We start from the raw sequence: 17374 nt of genomic DNA, 5'->3' as shown, positions 1-17374 counted from the left end.
GATATATAACAATCGGTATTTTTGTTTAATAGTGCATAGAAAATAAGGATAATGGATTTTAGAAAAGTAAGCTTCTGCAGCCTCAGGGACCTGAGGATGAGATATACAGCCAAAGTGTTAGAGTGGCCTGTTAAAATAAGCTTCCTGGTTTACACAAGATGTAATATGTGAAAACATGGTCCACAGATCTTCTCTCTCCATTTTAAAATCTTTCTATCTGTGTTGGTAGCTTAACTGTTTGTACATTAGAGTCCTCTTAAACACCACCAAAAAAACTCAGCAACTCTGTCGTTAGAGCAAAAGTGGAAAGGGAAAAAAATAAACAAAGAAAAAAGCATCTTGAAATGAGAGCAGAAACAGGAGAAAGTATCTTTGAATGTTGGCACAGAGGAAAAAGCAATTACAGTGTGGAAGCAACTTAAATATAGCACTGGGAATGTAGCTGAAATAAAGATCTGAAAAGAAAAAAAAATGTCTTCATGAATGTGAGAGGAGGCACAAAAAGCAACGACACAAATATATTTTTTAAAAATAAATTGCTGGCTCTCAGTCATTTAACTACCTTCAATTAAGACGAGAAGAACAAGTTGCCAGACTGTGCCACAAAAGTTTCCAGATCGTTGCATTCCTAACAAGAAAAAAAAAAACTTTTGAAAGATCTTACTTTCATTTCATAAAGCAGGAAAAGATAAGAAATATTTGAGTTATTTAATAAAGATTTTTGTGTTCTTGAGCTGAATATTCAATTTTGATGAATTTACAGACCCCCCCACTTGAGATCAGATATTAATGGACCTCAGTAGCCTAAGACAGAGAGTGACATTAGGAGAGGTTGACTTAAGTTCACTATACCATAGAGAATTAAAAAACAGAACATTCACTCAGATCAGCTTGCATGTTCTGGCAAGGCAAAAAGGAGTCTGTTACAGAAGAGAAAATCAGGCGCCCACACAGACATTTATTCCAGTAAATGCACAAAATACTAGCAGCTTAGCCTTTTCAGCAAGAGACAATTAATACGCTAGATGTGGAATGAAACACAGCTTCAGCATCCTGCTTTTAAATTGAACTGCTGTAACAAAGACTGTTGAAATGTTGAGAGTGGAACAGCATACAAAGAAGGAAAGCATAAGTCTTTGGCACAGAGGAAGCAACAGTGCCCAGAACAACAGCAAGCTGTGTAAAGATGGCAGCAGCTGCAGGCAAGGGAACTTCTGAACACTGGGAATGATTTTAGATGCATCAACTTCAGTAGCACTTCTTCACAGAATTTGTTCAGGAAACTCTCAGTGTTGGATATATCTCATTTAATTTTAGATGTGTACTTGCTAGACATCTGAGATGGTCCCCCAAGTTACTCATGTAGGTAGTGTTGGAGAAATAGCCAATCTTAGAATTTGACTCCTACTAAATACCTGTTTTAAGAAGGGACGAACTCCATTTTAGAAAAGAACTATTGGCTTCCATTGGCTTCCAGAGACATCAATATGAATACGTTCAATGTAGTTTAGGTAACCCGTATAATGTTAGTCAAATGTGTCTAATGTGTCACAAGAGCTCATGGAGACAGAAAGCAAAAGGTATACACAGAGAAAACATTAGGATCGGAAAAAAAGAGAACAAACCAAATGAAAGTAAATTAAAAATAAATACATAAATACAAGCTTAAAATTAGCAAGAAGGAAGACAATCAAATAAGTGAGATCAAGAACATAGATTTGAAAACTGTGGTATCATCAACAAGTTTATGGACTGAAGACACACTAAAGCACATGACAAATAAGATATATCAGAATCTTAATCTTTCTGTGAAAATGTATTCAAGAAATGTCAGATATATGCTGCAAGATTTGCATAGGTTTGCTTATGCTGAAGAAATAATTATACCCTGCTTCTGGATTATTATTCACATTATCTCACGTTAGTTTGTTTTAGGGACCTGAAAAAGCAGCTGTTCAAGTAATCCAGCATTGATATCTGCTAGACATGGATTCCAACTTTGATAACGAAAGAAAATAAATCCTAGTTATATTGTTAAGAATTTAAATATATTGTACATTTTTAAACACAGCACAATGATTGTGTCCAGATCACCAGGGGGAAGATCAATAGGGAAAACCTGTTGGTGCTCAGGATCCTGCAGCCATGCTATAACACTTCCAAAGCTAAAAGCATTATAACTGCTACATAGGTTTTGGAGGAAAAATGAATTTGGGCCAGCTGATATAGTGTATAGTTGCTGGATCACTAATCTTCCATTGTATAATATTGACTGTGAAAGATACCATCATACATCTAGCTGTGATCAGGCATTTGTCTTGGTAATAGATGGCAGTACACATATACACTGCATATATGAATAGGAAAGTGTAGGCTTCCATCTTTCTTTCATGAGAGATAACTTTATGATTGAGAGGTGGTTTTGCATTACTAAGGCTGTTTTCTGGTATCTGCTACAGAATAACTTAACTCTGTGCTTCTGAGCAAATAGCTGGAGCTGCTGTCTCAGCCATGCACCAGCAAGCAGCTGAGAGCATGTCTCTGTGTGCCAGCGACCTACCCCAGTGAAGAAGCACAGGTATTGTGTGAGTAGCTGCCTGCTACTAATAAGAACAGCTTGATTTTATTAATAACAGCTTAATGACTGGAAGATGCTGATAAAGGAAAAATGTTATTAAAGGCTAGTCCTGCTGTCATCAGTTAACACTCTGAAGTTAGAAATCCTGAGCACTCCAGACTCCTTAGTTGTACCTAATCCACAGTGAATGAGTCAATTTAGAGAATAACATTTCAGTCATATATATTTTTAAAGAATGACTGCATCTCTGGATTTTAAAATTCTTGTAACTAATAAGAGGTACAAAACAACCATGAGCATAATCAAAAATATCAAGTGAAACATCCACATAGGGTTATACTCAGCTTTGAATTTTCAACAGGCTTTGAACTTTCAAACATTTTACACTGATGTTGAAATTTGCATCTCTTAGTAGTTCCAGTGCAACACAAAATTAAAAGGTGCCATTGAACTGTATAGGTGTACAACCTGTATATCATGGATTTTATAAACTGTCCCTTGGTTTCTTCTGTTTAAGGTCTAATAATGCATATTTTAACTAAGTGGCGCTTGTATTTTGTTACCCAGTGGTTCTAATCTGATACTTAAACTGAATTTATGACAATTTTCTTTTTCCACCATGAGGAGCTATAAGAGATTAGAGCAATCCTGGGGACAGAGAAGGTAGAGGACAGCTCAGCAGTTTGAAAGGACCTGAGAGATAGTGTCTGTGTACTTCTTTCAAGCCTATCAAGCCTGCTGTCATTTTCAAAATTACGTTTTTTTTTAAAAATAAAACTGCCTATGTGATTTTATTTACTATAGCAGAAGGAAACTGAATTCAATGACTGATGGGTCTGTTGCAGTCTTAAGAACCCTCATAAATAGCAGTCACATTTAAAAATAAACAGCCAAAAACGTTCATGTAGTCTCTGATGGGTGCTTCTTTTCGTTGTTGTTGACATATTTAAGAGTTCTTGAATTACAAACATTTAAATGGATTATCTCAAAAATATTTTTCATTTCCTAGTCATGTCCAAAGTAATAGCAAAGGATTTAATTTAGAATCTCAATGTTCTTAAACTCCTTACACTTCTCCGTCTGCTGTTTGTGTGTTCCATTAGCTGCTTTCCCAAAAGATCACCTACAAACCTGTTTACTTTCACAGGATTACAAATATAGTCTGGTCAGAGAGCAGCAGTAATTACATCTCATCTTTGCTAATTCATTCTGTTTTCCTCTTCTTGCATATTCTCTGGGGATTTCATGATTCCTCTTGCTGCATTACTGTTATAAAACTAAAACATGAAGGTTCTTCATGGTGCTAATCTCACTTTCCTCATTTTTTTTCTTATCTGAAACCTTGTAGTATGCTGAACATTATGATAGCCTCCCCAAGTCTGACTGTGAGCCAGTGTGAGAAAGAGCAATAATCTCTTGCATGGCACCTATCCCGGTATAAGTAAAGACATCCCTTTGCTGAGACACTGAAGTTAAAATCAATTCATATTGATAGTGCTTTACGTTTACTCTTTATAGGTTATTTTGGTGATTTTTATTGTTTCTGCTTCTGTATTTCTTCTATTTATGATGATTATCTCTACATGAAAACACTTCTGTACATGAGACTCATTGAAATATTTGACCCTATTATCTTGTATTAAAACTGATAGTGTATTTAAATCACTTCTTCAAATAAAATTTTTTATTAGTTTCAGATCATAATATTCTCCTTATCTATTGAAATGTTCTGTTACAATAGGCTTTATCAAGAACTTCTAATCACAGAGTTTTACAAGTTATGATGCTACTTAATCCTTTAAGAATGATTTTGTTAGCTTTCTGATGTATTTTACACAGGGAGGAGCTGATACCTCCAAGATTTAGTTTCATCTTTGCCTTACGCTCTCTGGAGCTAATTTTGTAGACAGTTCCCTCTGAGAAGCAGCCCTCGGTATATTAGCATGGATGCCTGAAATGTTTGCTGTTTGCAGTCACCTCAGTTCAATAGCTGATTTGTATAAATGCATATGTTACGTGTGTTATGATAGAAGAAGCAATACTACGACAATGCAAAACCTTTGGATTGCTGGTTTATTCTCTCCAGCGGCTAAAAGAACTGCAGAGAGCCCCTCATTGTTTGGTACAGAATTGGATTATAGGTTAGAAATATAGAAACTGCTTTACCTATTCCCATTGTGTACAAAGCTGCCATAAACCCAAATGAATTTATGTTGAAGGATTATCTGGGAATACTGTCTTCTAGCAGCTTCTACACAAGATCTTTGTGACTTTATAGGTCATGTGGACAAGAAAGATGGAGATAAGGATAGCTAATATCATACCAATGATGCATTATGTGAATTATTTGAATAGTTTTCTAGTCAAGTCATCACTGTAATGTCTGTTAGAAGGCTTGGGTACTCTTCACAACTCTTTTATCCCTCTGTGTAACCTTAGGGAAATTGCCACATATGTAATTTCCAGAAATGCATAAGCCTTTCAGTGTTAATGGACTTTTTATCCTAAGTCAATTAAGAGCTTACTGAAAGTTCTGTCTTCCAAGACTTTTCCTAGCAAGTCTATCTGCCCTTTCTAAGAGCAGCATTTTCCAATGCCATGCGTATTAAAACATATTTGTGTAGAGAATAAGCATCAATACACTACCATAATACAAATAATAAAAAACAACATCAAAATATCCAGATTGGTCTAAATTACATTGTGGAAAGTCTCTGTACTTTGAACTGCATGAAAGCTCGAATTAAAAAAGATTACTCCAATTACAAAAGTTAAAATTGAAAACCTACACTTTTAATGATGAAGTGTTTACAAGTGTTTCATTCCTTTACTGTAAATGCTGCACTTAATGCGACTTTCAAAATTAGAATGATCAAACAGATCCTGGCAATTACAGGCCTGTCAGTCTCACTTCAGTGCCTGGTAAAATTATGGAGAAGATTATTCTGGGAGTTAAAGAAAAGCATTTAAAGGACAATGCAAGCATTGGTCAGAGCCAACATGGGTTCTGGGGAAGGTCAACTAGGGGAAGGTCATGTCTAAAAACTTAATTTCCTTCTATGACGAGATCACCCAGCCAGTTGACCAAGGAAGCTTGTTGATGTAATCACTATGGATTTCAGTAAAGTTTTCAATACTGACTCTCACAGTATCCTTCTGGACAAAATGACAAGAATACAGTTAGATAAAAGCATAATAAGATGAGTGAACAATTGGCTGATGGGTTGGGCCCAGAGGGTTCTTGTAAATGGGGTTACATCAGTCTGGCAACCTGTCACTAGTGGGGTTCCCCAGGACTTCATTTTAGGATCAGTCCTCATTTTCATAAATGATTTGGATGAAGGATCTGAAGGTTTTTTGAGCAAGTTCATGGATGATACCAAATTGGGTGGAGCTGTTGACTCTGTTGAAGGTGATGTGGCCTTGCAGAGAGATCTGGACAACTAAGAGAGCTGGGCAATCACCAACCGCATGAAGTTTAACACAAGAGTAAGTGCTGGATTCCGCACCTGGGAAGGGGCAACCCTGCTTATGCATACAGACTGGGGGACGACATGCTGGAGAGCAGCACCACAGAAAGGGATCTGAGGGTTTTGGTGGACAGCAAGCTGAACATGAGCCAGCAGTGTGCCTTGGCAGCCAGGAGGGCCAACTGTACCCTGGGGTGCATCAGGCACAGCTTTGATAGCCAGTCAAGGGAAGGGATGGTCCTGCTCTGCTCTGTGCTGGTGTGGCCTCACCTTAAGCACTCTGTGCAGTTTTGGGCACCATGGTATAAGAAGGATAAAACTGTTAGAGAGTGTCCAAAGGAGGGCAACAAAGATGGTAAAGGGTCTGGAGGGGAAGACGTATGAGGAGCTTCTGAAGTCACTTGGTTTGTTCAGCCCAGAGAAGAGGAGACAGGGAGGCCCCATGGCGGCCTGCAGCTCCCTCATGAGGGGAGCGGAGGGGCAGGCGCTGAGCTCTGCTCTCTGGGAACAGCGACAGGACCCGAGGGAATGGCATGGAGCTGGGGCAGGGGAGGGTCAGGCTGAATATCATGAAAAGGTTTTTCACTGAGAGGGCTATTGGGCACTCGGACAGGCTCCCCAGGGAAATGGTCACAGCACTGAGTCTGCTGGAGTTCTAGAAATATTGGTACAACACTCTCAGACACATGGTCTGATTTTTTTTTTTTTTTTTTTTTTGGGTGGTCCTTCTGGGACCCAGGAGTTGTACTCAATGATTCTTGTGGGTCCCTTCCAACTTGGATATTCTATGAAACATAATTTTATGATTTAGTAAATATCAGCACATTGTTTATAATTTACATGCAGCATTTTTCATTGAGAAGTGGTCAATGGATTCTACATTTAAAATTTTCCATTTTTCTAATACATTCCATGTATGTTCTCATTCTTTCTAAACCTCATTCCTTAAACATTTCCTGTCACTGAAAGAATAGTAAGAGCACATCTAAAACTGTTTTAACAAGGCACACATTCAAACAGCTGCTTGAAATTTTTGTATGTGTTTTTGCAGAAATATTTCAACTGTCTTACAATACCACAGACACGTAAGAAATTAACTCCAGTCAAGGTGTGTCAAAAAAATGAAATTTTGATATAGAAATCTTGCCAAACGAACTGTTAAGAATCCCAGATTACTGGTAAACTCTCATTAGTACTAGGATTTCTGCATTATTTTCTGCCCCCTTTCATCAGATATTACTGCAATATACATTGAATATCATCTCAGAAACACACTTGGTATCACAGAATGCACATAGTTTTGAAGGAAGCCTATATTTAGGCAGATACTTCTATTTATCTGAAATAGGTGCCCAGCCTTGGCCTGTGAGGGCATCCTTGCAGGCAGCTGTCAAGCTGGGAGGCATCTTCTTGAAGGGCCCAGGCTCTCGTGCCGTAAGAACAGAAGCTATTTCCATTGAGCAAAGGGTCACCAGAAGAGTTCTCTTCCACAGGACTCCCAAACTACACAAGAAGAGTAGGGAGCAGAATGAGAGCTCTGCAAGTTTTGATGTTTCCTGGAAAGAAGGAAAAAGGAAGCTTTTGACTCAGTTGCTGCAGACCTCACAGTATGCATTGCAGTAACTGGATTTTCTCTGTCATATGCTACCCACAGCAGGACTCCTGCTGAAGTTTTTTCCCAGATCTGTGCAGCTGCAGGATACATTTCATTCTGCAGTATAGGAGATTAACTCCATGTATTACAAACTTAGCAAACATATAGAAAGTAAACCTGTCGCACGTAACCAGCATGTTATTTGTAAACTCTCACAACTTGGTCAACTCAAACGCTTGCAAGAACAATCAGAGACTCTTCTCAAGAGCAAAAGGTCTTTCCATGCCAAGTTTCAGCAGTTGAAACCAGCAGCAGTGACAGTGGTGCTGTTAAAAAATTGCAACTTTTTTTTTCTTTTACTGTGAGAGAAGCATATTTCACTCTTCTTTTTCATGGTGTTCTAAAAATGGTGAATTTATGTTTAAAGAGAAAGAACAAACCTGTGGGAAGAGATTAGGTCTAAAAAACTGTTCCTCAAAGTTTGAAGCTAAGGAAAGTGATGGACAACTGAAATATGTGCTTTGAGACTATATTGCAGTTACTGCTTTCTGCAATGAGAAATTGATTTTGAGCAGACCTTTCTGAAATATATTACAAATTCTGAAAGTGTAAGAAAAATCCATGGATTTTACTTCTATTGTTTAATTTTCAAATCAACAGAATTTATTTAAATATTTTGATCTTGAGTGCCTTACAGCATATCCCTGTATGTCAAGGGATCGAAATACAAAAGGGTTGGATTTTTCTGTTTGTTCAGGGCACACTGGGAAATCTGTGCACAGAAGGTCAGATATTACAGATGCTGTTTACTTGAGCCTCTGTGTACCAATGGGGAAAAATAAACTCCCTGCAAATCTTCTCAGACAAAATATATATATATATACTTTTTACTACACTGGAGAGAATGTTGAAGGTAGAGAAAAACAAATGGTTTTTAGTTTGGGTGACTGTTTTTACAAGATTTTAACTAATTCTAAATCCACCAAATGAGTTACATTTAATATGACTACAAGCCTGCAAATATAGAGGCCTAAAATTCTTGTCACTGCCTGATACTATGTTCATCGTTAAGCATCTTTGCTTGTTATATCACTGAGAGAAATGTTATTATGCTGCCAGAAAGATGAAGTATTATCAGCAGTAGCAGAAGCAGAGGCAATATCCCGTGTAAAAAGAAAGAAAGAAAAAAAAAACAACTAAAAACCAACTGATGCTTTCCACTTCCTTTCTCCCCTACAAAAGTGATACTGTTTTTTAAAGGCATTCTGCCATAGTGAAAGATTGCAAGGCTCAGAAATTGCATGTATATTCTTTTTTCTTTACTACCAGTTTAACTTATAGCTAAAATCACAGTTATTCTACCTGCATATGTCAAGGTGCCATGCCTGCCCCAAGGATGGAGAGGACAGACCCCTTGGCGGGGTAGCGTTTCTGTTGTCAACACCTCTGGCTAGGCAATGGAAGCTAGTTGGATAGTGCCTCTATACAAATTACCCAACTAAATAACAGAAGTAATCTTGTTAAAGGCTATTATTCAGCTATGCTAGCTAATACAATAACAAATCTTGCTTTATACATATATATATATATATACAAATTGTTTTAATCCTATACAATTTCATTCTAGTTTTTAAATTTCTGTAAGACACCTTTGTTTTTTCAGTTTATACTAGTTAATACACCATTTCAGCTAAGGCAGAACATAGAGAACAGAATAACAATGACTGGTCATTACATTTTAGATCTAAATTATAACTCTATTATAACACAATGAACTGCAATAATGTCAGCAAATGAGCACAGAAGCCCAAAAGTATTTTTCATAAATAACACTGGAATTTCAAGGGAGGAGCAGTCTTTTGGTACTTTTTTTTTTTTTTTTTTAATCAGGGCAGGTCTACTTCAAGATAACAGTGCAGCAATCATAAGAAATGCTCTACTGTTAATGCACGATGTATCATCTATAACATTATGCCTACACTGGCTTTCCAATCACAGCTCCTGACATATTTTTGAGGACCAAGATTAGGCACTTATTCAAAACACTAATAGCACAAATTAGAGACAACAGTTCACAGTTCAAAACATAATTTGCACATTCAAACAGAGATGCTATCAATGGTACACATAAAACTGGGCTTGCAAATTAGAAGCAACCTGAAAATTTGGCCCTTTTCAAAACCTGATTGTAGTGCATGAGTTTGAATAATTTAGTGAAATGGCTGAATATTATTTGTGTCTAATATTGAAGGAAAATATCAGATTCCCCTAAACATTTTAAAGTAATGAGAGTATCATCTGATCGTTGTCCCTGAATTTCATTTTTTTACTTCTTACTGATCTCAGTGAGGCACAAGTTGGGTCCTTTGACAAATGGGAACAGTTTCCAATACAAAGAAGAGAGTTAGGGAAACAAAACATTTTTGTTTTGAAGCTCTTCAATTTAAATGACACTGAAAAACAAGTGGGGCAAAACCTCATAAGCCAGTTTACCATACTTTATGTGTGGGGTTGACCTGTTATGATAAGATACAATGGAGAAGTTAACTTAATAATGCTAGTTGCTTTTACAGTAAAGGAAAAGTGTTGTGATTTTTGTTTGTTTATTTCAAACACAATCACTTGACCTCTGTGGAAGAGGAATGTCTTGATGTTGTGTCTTAAACCTCTTAAAAGGATGCACTGAGTCCCACTGTTATGCTATAAAGCACAAACTTCAGATCAAAGATTTACACGGTATTTTGTAGTTCTCCTTATTTTAAAATGAAACAAATGCTTTTTGAGCATATCAAATCATTTGGTTTAGGTGACATCAATTCTTTTGGATAAAATATTTACCTAATAGATTAATTATGAAACCACTAATTATTCCTCATTTCTGTAAGGCAAACTGTTCCTTTCTGCAAAAGCTGCAAAATTCTGACCTAGTGAGGCATTTCTGTCAGGCACTAAAAATTAACATACGAATTTACTGAAACACTAGCAAACTTTGATGTTTTAATTCTTTCTGCTCTGAAATGGGATGATCTTTTATTTCAGGAGTAATCTTTGATGTTGGCAGTTACACAAATATATTAGGAAAATCCCACTGACAGGAAAAAGTGTTGATGAATTACTGCATTGCATGAATAAATTCTTTAAAGTGCAGATGACTGACTCCCTGCAAATAAACATGTGGTTCATGTAAATTCCAGCTAAATCAAACTGGACAGATATGTTGCCTAATCAGTATCCTATGCCAACTGCATAGATGTATGGAGAAGAGGTTATATAGACATAGTTCTTTATGAGGTGGCTTATCACTTGTTCAGAGTGATAATGTCTATTTCATTTGGTGTGATATCATATTTTTAAACCTGTATATAATGAAACACATTGCAGATACAGGTTACAGAACAGAGTAGCAAGATTATTCAAGACAATTTTTCAAGATCTTTTCCTTTTTCCTGGTTAAAAGTCATAGCCCAAACAAATTAACCTGGCCTCAAGCATTTCCATCAAATTGCCAAATATTTATAACCTTTGGGTAGCAGAATCAGTCCATCTCACTCTTTCTATGAAAGTCACTGCAAGACTATGGCCTGTGGTCAAAAATCATAACGTTAAGTGGACAGAAGGCAGCCCCTCCACCTTTAAATTCTCCTCCTACTGAAGAGCAGAGCAGAAACTTGGTTTTCAGGTCATCATTCATATTCAGGCAAGCCTTGAGTTTTACTAATGTATTCTATATTTATCAAAGGTCTTTGCATTGAGGTTATACTGAGCATGAACTGTTGTCACTGGTGTGCTGTTCACCACCCTGATTTGTTCTTGTGGAGCTTCCTTCCAACCTTAGAGGAAAGCTCTAAGCAAATTATGCAATATTTTGATAATTTCTCAGGAGAGAGTTCGAAGTGAAAAAAAAATAGTTTTAGTTTGGATTCACTTTTAAAGTAAATCTTCTGATTTAAAGTAAATCTTCTGACTTACCATCCTTGTGTCTGCACTGAGGAGTGCTTAAACACTTTTGTGTATTCATTCAAGATGATGTGTTAGCTGGAACTAAATTGAAAGGTGCTCTCAAATGCACCTGAACTGCTGGAGTGTTCAGCTTAGGAGACCAGACTAGAATTACTCTCCTTGAAACATGCATTATGCAGGCATAAGGTCCTCACACCTGTTCTCTACTTCTGCACCGTATTTTTGGACCACGCTAATTACATTACTGATTGTATATTCATAGCTGTTAAATTCAAGGAGTGATGGAGTATTAGGAGATGTTTGTTTATTGTTCTTGTTTGTTTGTTTACAACACTTAAATCTTCTGTTTCCTGAGACATACTCAAATAATTTGTCTGAAGTTTTAATTTACGAGGGATTTACTACCAATACCGAGTCTGGAGAGTATCTACTCTATCTGCCCCCCTAGCAGCTCATTCCTCTTTAATAGGTGCTTTAAACATTGAATTGTTCAGGGATACAGTCTACAGCGATACAAACAAAATTGCTTTGGCACAAGTCAAAGGGTCTCACACACAAGATGGATGTGGAAGTTTCTCAGTCAAGTGCTATCACCAAATTACACTCATTGTAGAACTCTGGACTCGTATATCTTGACTATTAAAACTGAAAGGTCTTTCTCACCTTGAAAAACACTTTTTTTCCCCATATTAGGTACATATGCACAATATGTGCTCAAAGTAAATAGATCTATCCTTTGCTTCTGAGTGATGCACATGACTTTACTCAGTATTTCAACGTATTTAGCGGTTTGGTTTTTTCTCCCTAATTTTATACAGCCTATGCTAATGTCTTTTCTCTTTACATAACCTATTATTTTTTTCCTATTCTACTACAAATGTAAAATGGCAAGCACTATCTGCCTCAGAACAAATTAATTTCTGTACTAATTAATATAACAAATGTCTTGACCTAATTCTGTTAGCTATGTCCTGATGCTAGTTTTATTCCTCAGAATTCCTAGTTTATTTATCACACTAATACTTCTCTAATGAAACAAAACACACACAAAAAAAACCCACATCTATCCTAATTGTATAGATGGAAAATAGGGAAATAGAGGAAAATAAGTGCTTCTCCCAATGGCACCTTAGAGTCAATGACACTTTCCTAAGTGAAGAGATTTCTTCATTACTCTTCTTTAGTTCTCTGTATTGCAACATTTTCTCCTCAATACAGCCTTGCAATTTTAGAATCACATTTAAATACGTCATCATAGATTTAATCAGAAACTTTGTTGTGACTGCAGGTATCCTATAAAATAATAATAATTAGAAAAAGCATTTTTTTTTCCCTAAAAATTCGAAAGGAAAAAAAATATTTCTTTTCCTTACCACTTATTGAGTTTTCTATTTTTCTGTAGGGGAATTCTGCTGTAAATGATTGCTGTCCATGAATGACAAATGACAGACACTGAAGTATCATACTTGACAGACAAAAAAAAATTCAGTTCCAAATGAAATTTGATTACTCTTCTATAACTATGTATTACTACCTGAATTGGAGCCTCTTTTGTTATTCTTCTTTGTGAGGGCATAGAACTGAACTTCACTGTGGCACTCTGAAAAAAGTCCAAACTATATACAGTGTGAGTCTCTGTGTAGATCTTCTTGAACTATTTAGTATCCCAGACTGTTTCCAGACATCTATAGCTCCTCAAAAACAAAACAAAACAAAACAAAAAAAACCCTGACACTTCATTTTTAATTCAGATTCCTCTTTCTTGACACTGCTTTTCTTTGGACACAATCACTGGTACTATAATTGAGGCCAAGAACACACCCAAGCTTTTGAAAAAAACTCTTCCTGTTTCCATCACAATGTTAATGCAAGTAAACATATCACTGCATTCATTCATTTTTAAACTTTGCAATAGAAGACTAAAGCAGTTCCTTAATTTATAGAACCAAAAATAAAATAATTGGCTTTCATAGCAGAAGAAAAAAATAAATAGAATGAAGACTGATAAGAGCACATAAACAAAAGAAAAATAAAAGTGCTGTCAACTTTTCTCCAGCAGTTTGTTTACTATACAAACGGCAAACCATATGATCCCCTTTCACCCTTCAGTAGATAAATTCTAAGTAAAAAAGAACCTTATTTATATTAATTTCCTCTTGCCCAAATGATCCTCTTACATGAAACATCCACAATGGCTTTTGTGTTATATCCTTGGTGAGCAGAGAATTCTTCAGCTCTCTAGTTTTCTGTTTATTGCATATTGCTTATCCATACATATCAAATTGGATTGAATTTCAGATCTGCCTAATTCTACAAATTCCAACTGGTTTCAAAAATAAAAGTAAGAGACCACAGAAGTGGACAATAATTGCAAAAAGAATCAGAACTCATTGTCCTGAATGATCAATTAAAATTTATATAAAACATCAGATTATAATTATATGAAGGTTATTTTACCTAAATAATTGTCTCTTGCTTAATAAAAATTACAACTGAGTCTATGAAAAAGAGACCACTGACTTGATCAGAATAATAACAACACTTAAACAAAATATAACAATTACAGTTGGATCTTCGTCTCACTGAAGCTCACTGCACACTGCCTTGAACATAAATGTTAATAAGAATTCAGAGTAAACAGCTCACCTCTGACAGAAAGAGTAGCAATTGAATCAGTTGCTAGTTTTATCTGTTGTCTTTCAGTACATTAAAAATTGCTAAGAAAAGCTGAAAGAACTGAATGGAACAAATCTTTTATTGAATATGCCAGTTTTGTAAAGGAAACCAAGGAAAGGTGGTGGTGGGGAAACAAGTAACAGAATTATAGACATAGTTCTTCACTACATTGATTGAATTTAAACTTCTGCTGCGATACCAGATGCACTCAAAATTATATCTAAGCCCTACATCTACTATTTAGATCCCAGCTGGGATCTACGAAACCCACATGGTTTTATGCTCCTTATACAGCATATCTACGTAGTTGCAGCATACAGGATACAGGTCTTGTACCTGAAATGGTCAAAGTCTGAGAACAAGATCTTATACAAAGTTCTGTGAGTTCGAGAAGGCTCTTCCTAGTATTTTATAAAAGTTGCATGCAAAACTATTCTGGTAGCTCCACTTATGCATCCCCAGTTACTATTAATACTTTTACTATTAACATTTTAGTGTCTTCAATGGGAAACCAGTGTGTTTATTAGAGTAGATTAAGAGGATAGCTGCTAACCTCATGGAATATATATTTGGACAAGATGAAGACATCACATTTGGACTAAAGGAGGCTAGAGAGAGGTGGGGGTCGGTCTCTTTGCCCAAGCACCAAGCGGTAAGTCAAGAGGAAATGGCCTTAAGTTGCATCAGGGGAGGTTTAGGTTGGATATTAGGAACAATTTCTTCACTGAAAGGGTTGTGAAGTATTGGAACAGGCTGCCCAGGGAAGTAGTTGAGTCACCATCCCTGGAGGTCTTCAAAAAACGCATAGATGTGACATGGTTTAATGGTGGACTTGGCATTGTTATGCTAAACGCTGGACTAGATGATCTTCGAGGTCTTTTCCAACCTAAATGATTCTATGACTACCGCTACTTGCATTTCACAAGAACCACAGAACCACTTACTGGAGAACCACACGTTGTGGGTCTTTCACCGTTTACCAACACCAGAAGTCCATAATGTTCTTAATTACTTGTCACTTGGGAGGACATCTGAATGGATACAGCTCAATAGAGAATGTAGTTGTTTAGCATCTCTTTGATCAATAGACCTCAAAGACTCCATTTCTTGTTGTTTCCGTATGAGAACAAAATACGTGAAATTATGAGAAGACCCATATTTGCTGCTAGTATGATGCTAAAGTTCTTGTATCATCGGGGGAGTCTCTGTTCTTATGGACTGGGGAAAATAAAAATAAATAAATAATAATAAATATACTTGCTCTGAAAGCACAGCTTTATACTATATATAGTACAGTATATACTATACTGAGTTCCTGATTTTCTCCATGTAACACTTTGAACACTTCAACACTTCGAGACTTCAAACACTTCAGTATTACTTGGATTAAGATGGTTCTTTGGTTATATGGGAACTGAGATAGGTTCCCCTTGCAATAGTTTGGTTTTGCCCCACTGTTCATTGGCTACAAGGTACTACATAGGGAAACTCACAGCCAAGAGGTGTATGATACAGATCTTCAAAAGACACTGCTGCCAGAAGAGTAGCCAGCTTAAAGCCGTCATCACCATGTTCCAGAAGAAGGCATGCTCAAAAACTCTTTGTCAGCTACTGAGGTCATTTTACAATTCCTGGTCCAATGGGTTTGGGTCTCACTGTACAATTATATCAAACATCTCAGTCGTTTCTTCTGTCATGATTAATGGAGAAAGAGGACTAAGCATTACTACAGCAAAGCAGGTGAGCTTCCTTCTGCTCCTGAATAATCTTAGTAAAGGATGGGGATTTGTTTATTTGCTTACTTTCTCTTAACTCCTGTCCTAGTGTGCCAGGACTTTTGGTCTTTACCTTACTCCAGAGAAAGGCCTGTTCCCCAGAAAAAACGCCTCTCCCCTGATGTCAGGACTGAACCAGGTCATCTGTGTGTGTATTTGTGTGTATAAGGGACAGGGAATCCCCCAGAAGTTTTTTCAGATTCCTCAGAAATGATTATTCTGAAACAAACAAACAAACCCACACACAAGCAAACAAACAAAAAAACTGCAGGGTTTTAGTCCCTCTTCTGTAAGGTTGATTATCCCCTTGAGCTTTATTCACCCTTTTGTACATCTTATTCCCTCAACAGAGCCATAGGGTTTTGTTTAGCCCTTTGCTCTTTGTTGGCTTCTCTATAAATTCAAAGCTTCTCTCCTCTAATAAGGAGGCAGAGGACTCTGCTCCTTGGCCAAAGGACACTTCAAATAGGTTCTTCTGATTATTTCTCCTAATCAGTGAAACAGAGACATCCCAAAGTTCTCGTTTGGCAATCTCTCTCTCAGATATTCAGCAAATCCTTAAAGGTTTGCTTACATTGCTGTTATATTCCACCACTTCGTTGCATTAAACCACATGCAATCAATTTTGGCTTAACAGAACACCCGTCATATGCAGAATAATGAATTTATTAGTAGTCTAATTAGTGTCTTGGCAGTCTAGTACAACAAAGACATTATTAATCCAGTTACAATGATACTAACACATGTATTCAAAATGATCCAATTACTGCTAATCCCCATTAATCTTACAATTTGAGTTGTTACATACTGACTTTCTGCAACCTAACCTTACCTCAGTGTTAGGCTTAACCACCCATGACCTTCTGCATCCTAAAATTGATCCTGACAGTCTCACTTTGTAAGGGAAAATGTTTGGACCAAGTCACCCATGATCTGAGCTCTCTGCAGGAAGTCTGATCTTTCTTTTTTCTCCCTGCTCTTATGTCTACTTAGGGTTCTTTTTATACATTTTTTGAACAGTATTTTTGACCACCCTGCCTATTCTTATTGTTCCTCAGGTTAGTAACACCATGATAATGATCACTTTTTTTTTTTTTTTTTAATCTCCAGACCATTATTTAGACCATACAGTTGCAGAGTCAATGTTAAACTAAAGCAAAAGCAAGATGAGCAATAGCTCCCTAACTCTTAGGCAACTTTGCTGTTGCAGTTAAAACAGAACACATGATCCCCCAAGGCAACTCCTGAAAAGTCCTTGTTATTTGTTAAGTTTATTTAAAAGCCTGTGATCAGCTGCTCACAGAGTGTATAAAAATCCTAG

The sequence above is a fragment of the Cygnus atratus genome, chromosome 3 (assembly GCF_013377495.2).
Source record: "Cygnus atratus isolate AKBS03 ecotype Queensland, Australia chromosome 3, CAtr_DNAZoo_HiC_assembly, whole genome shotgun sequence".
NCBI lineage: Eukaryota > Metazoa > Chordata > Aves > Anseriformes > Anatidae > Cygnus > Cygnus atratus.
The sequence above is the reverse complement of the archived record's forward strand: the minus strand, read 5'-3'. Positions refer to the sequence as shown.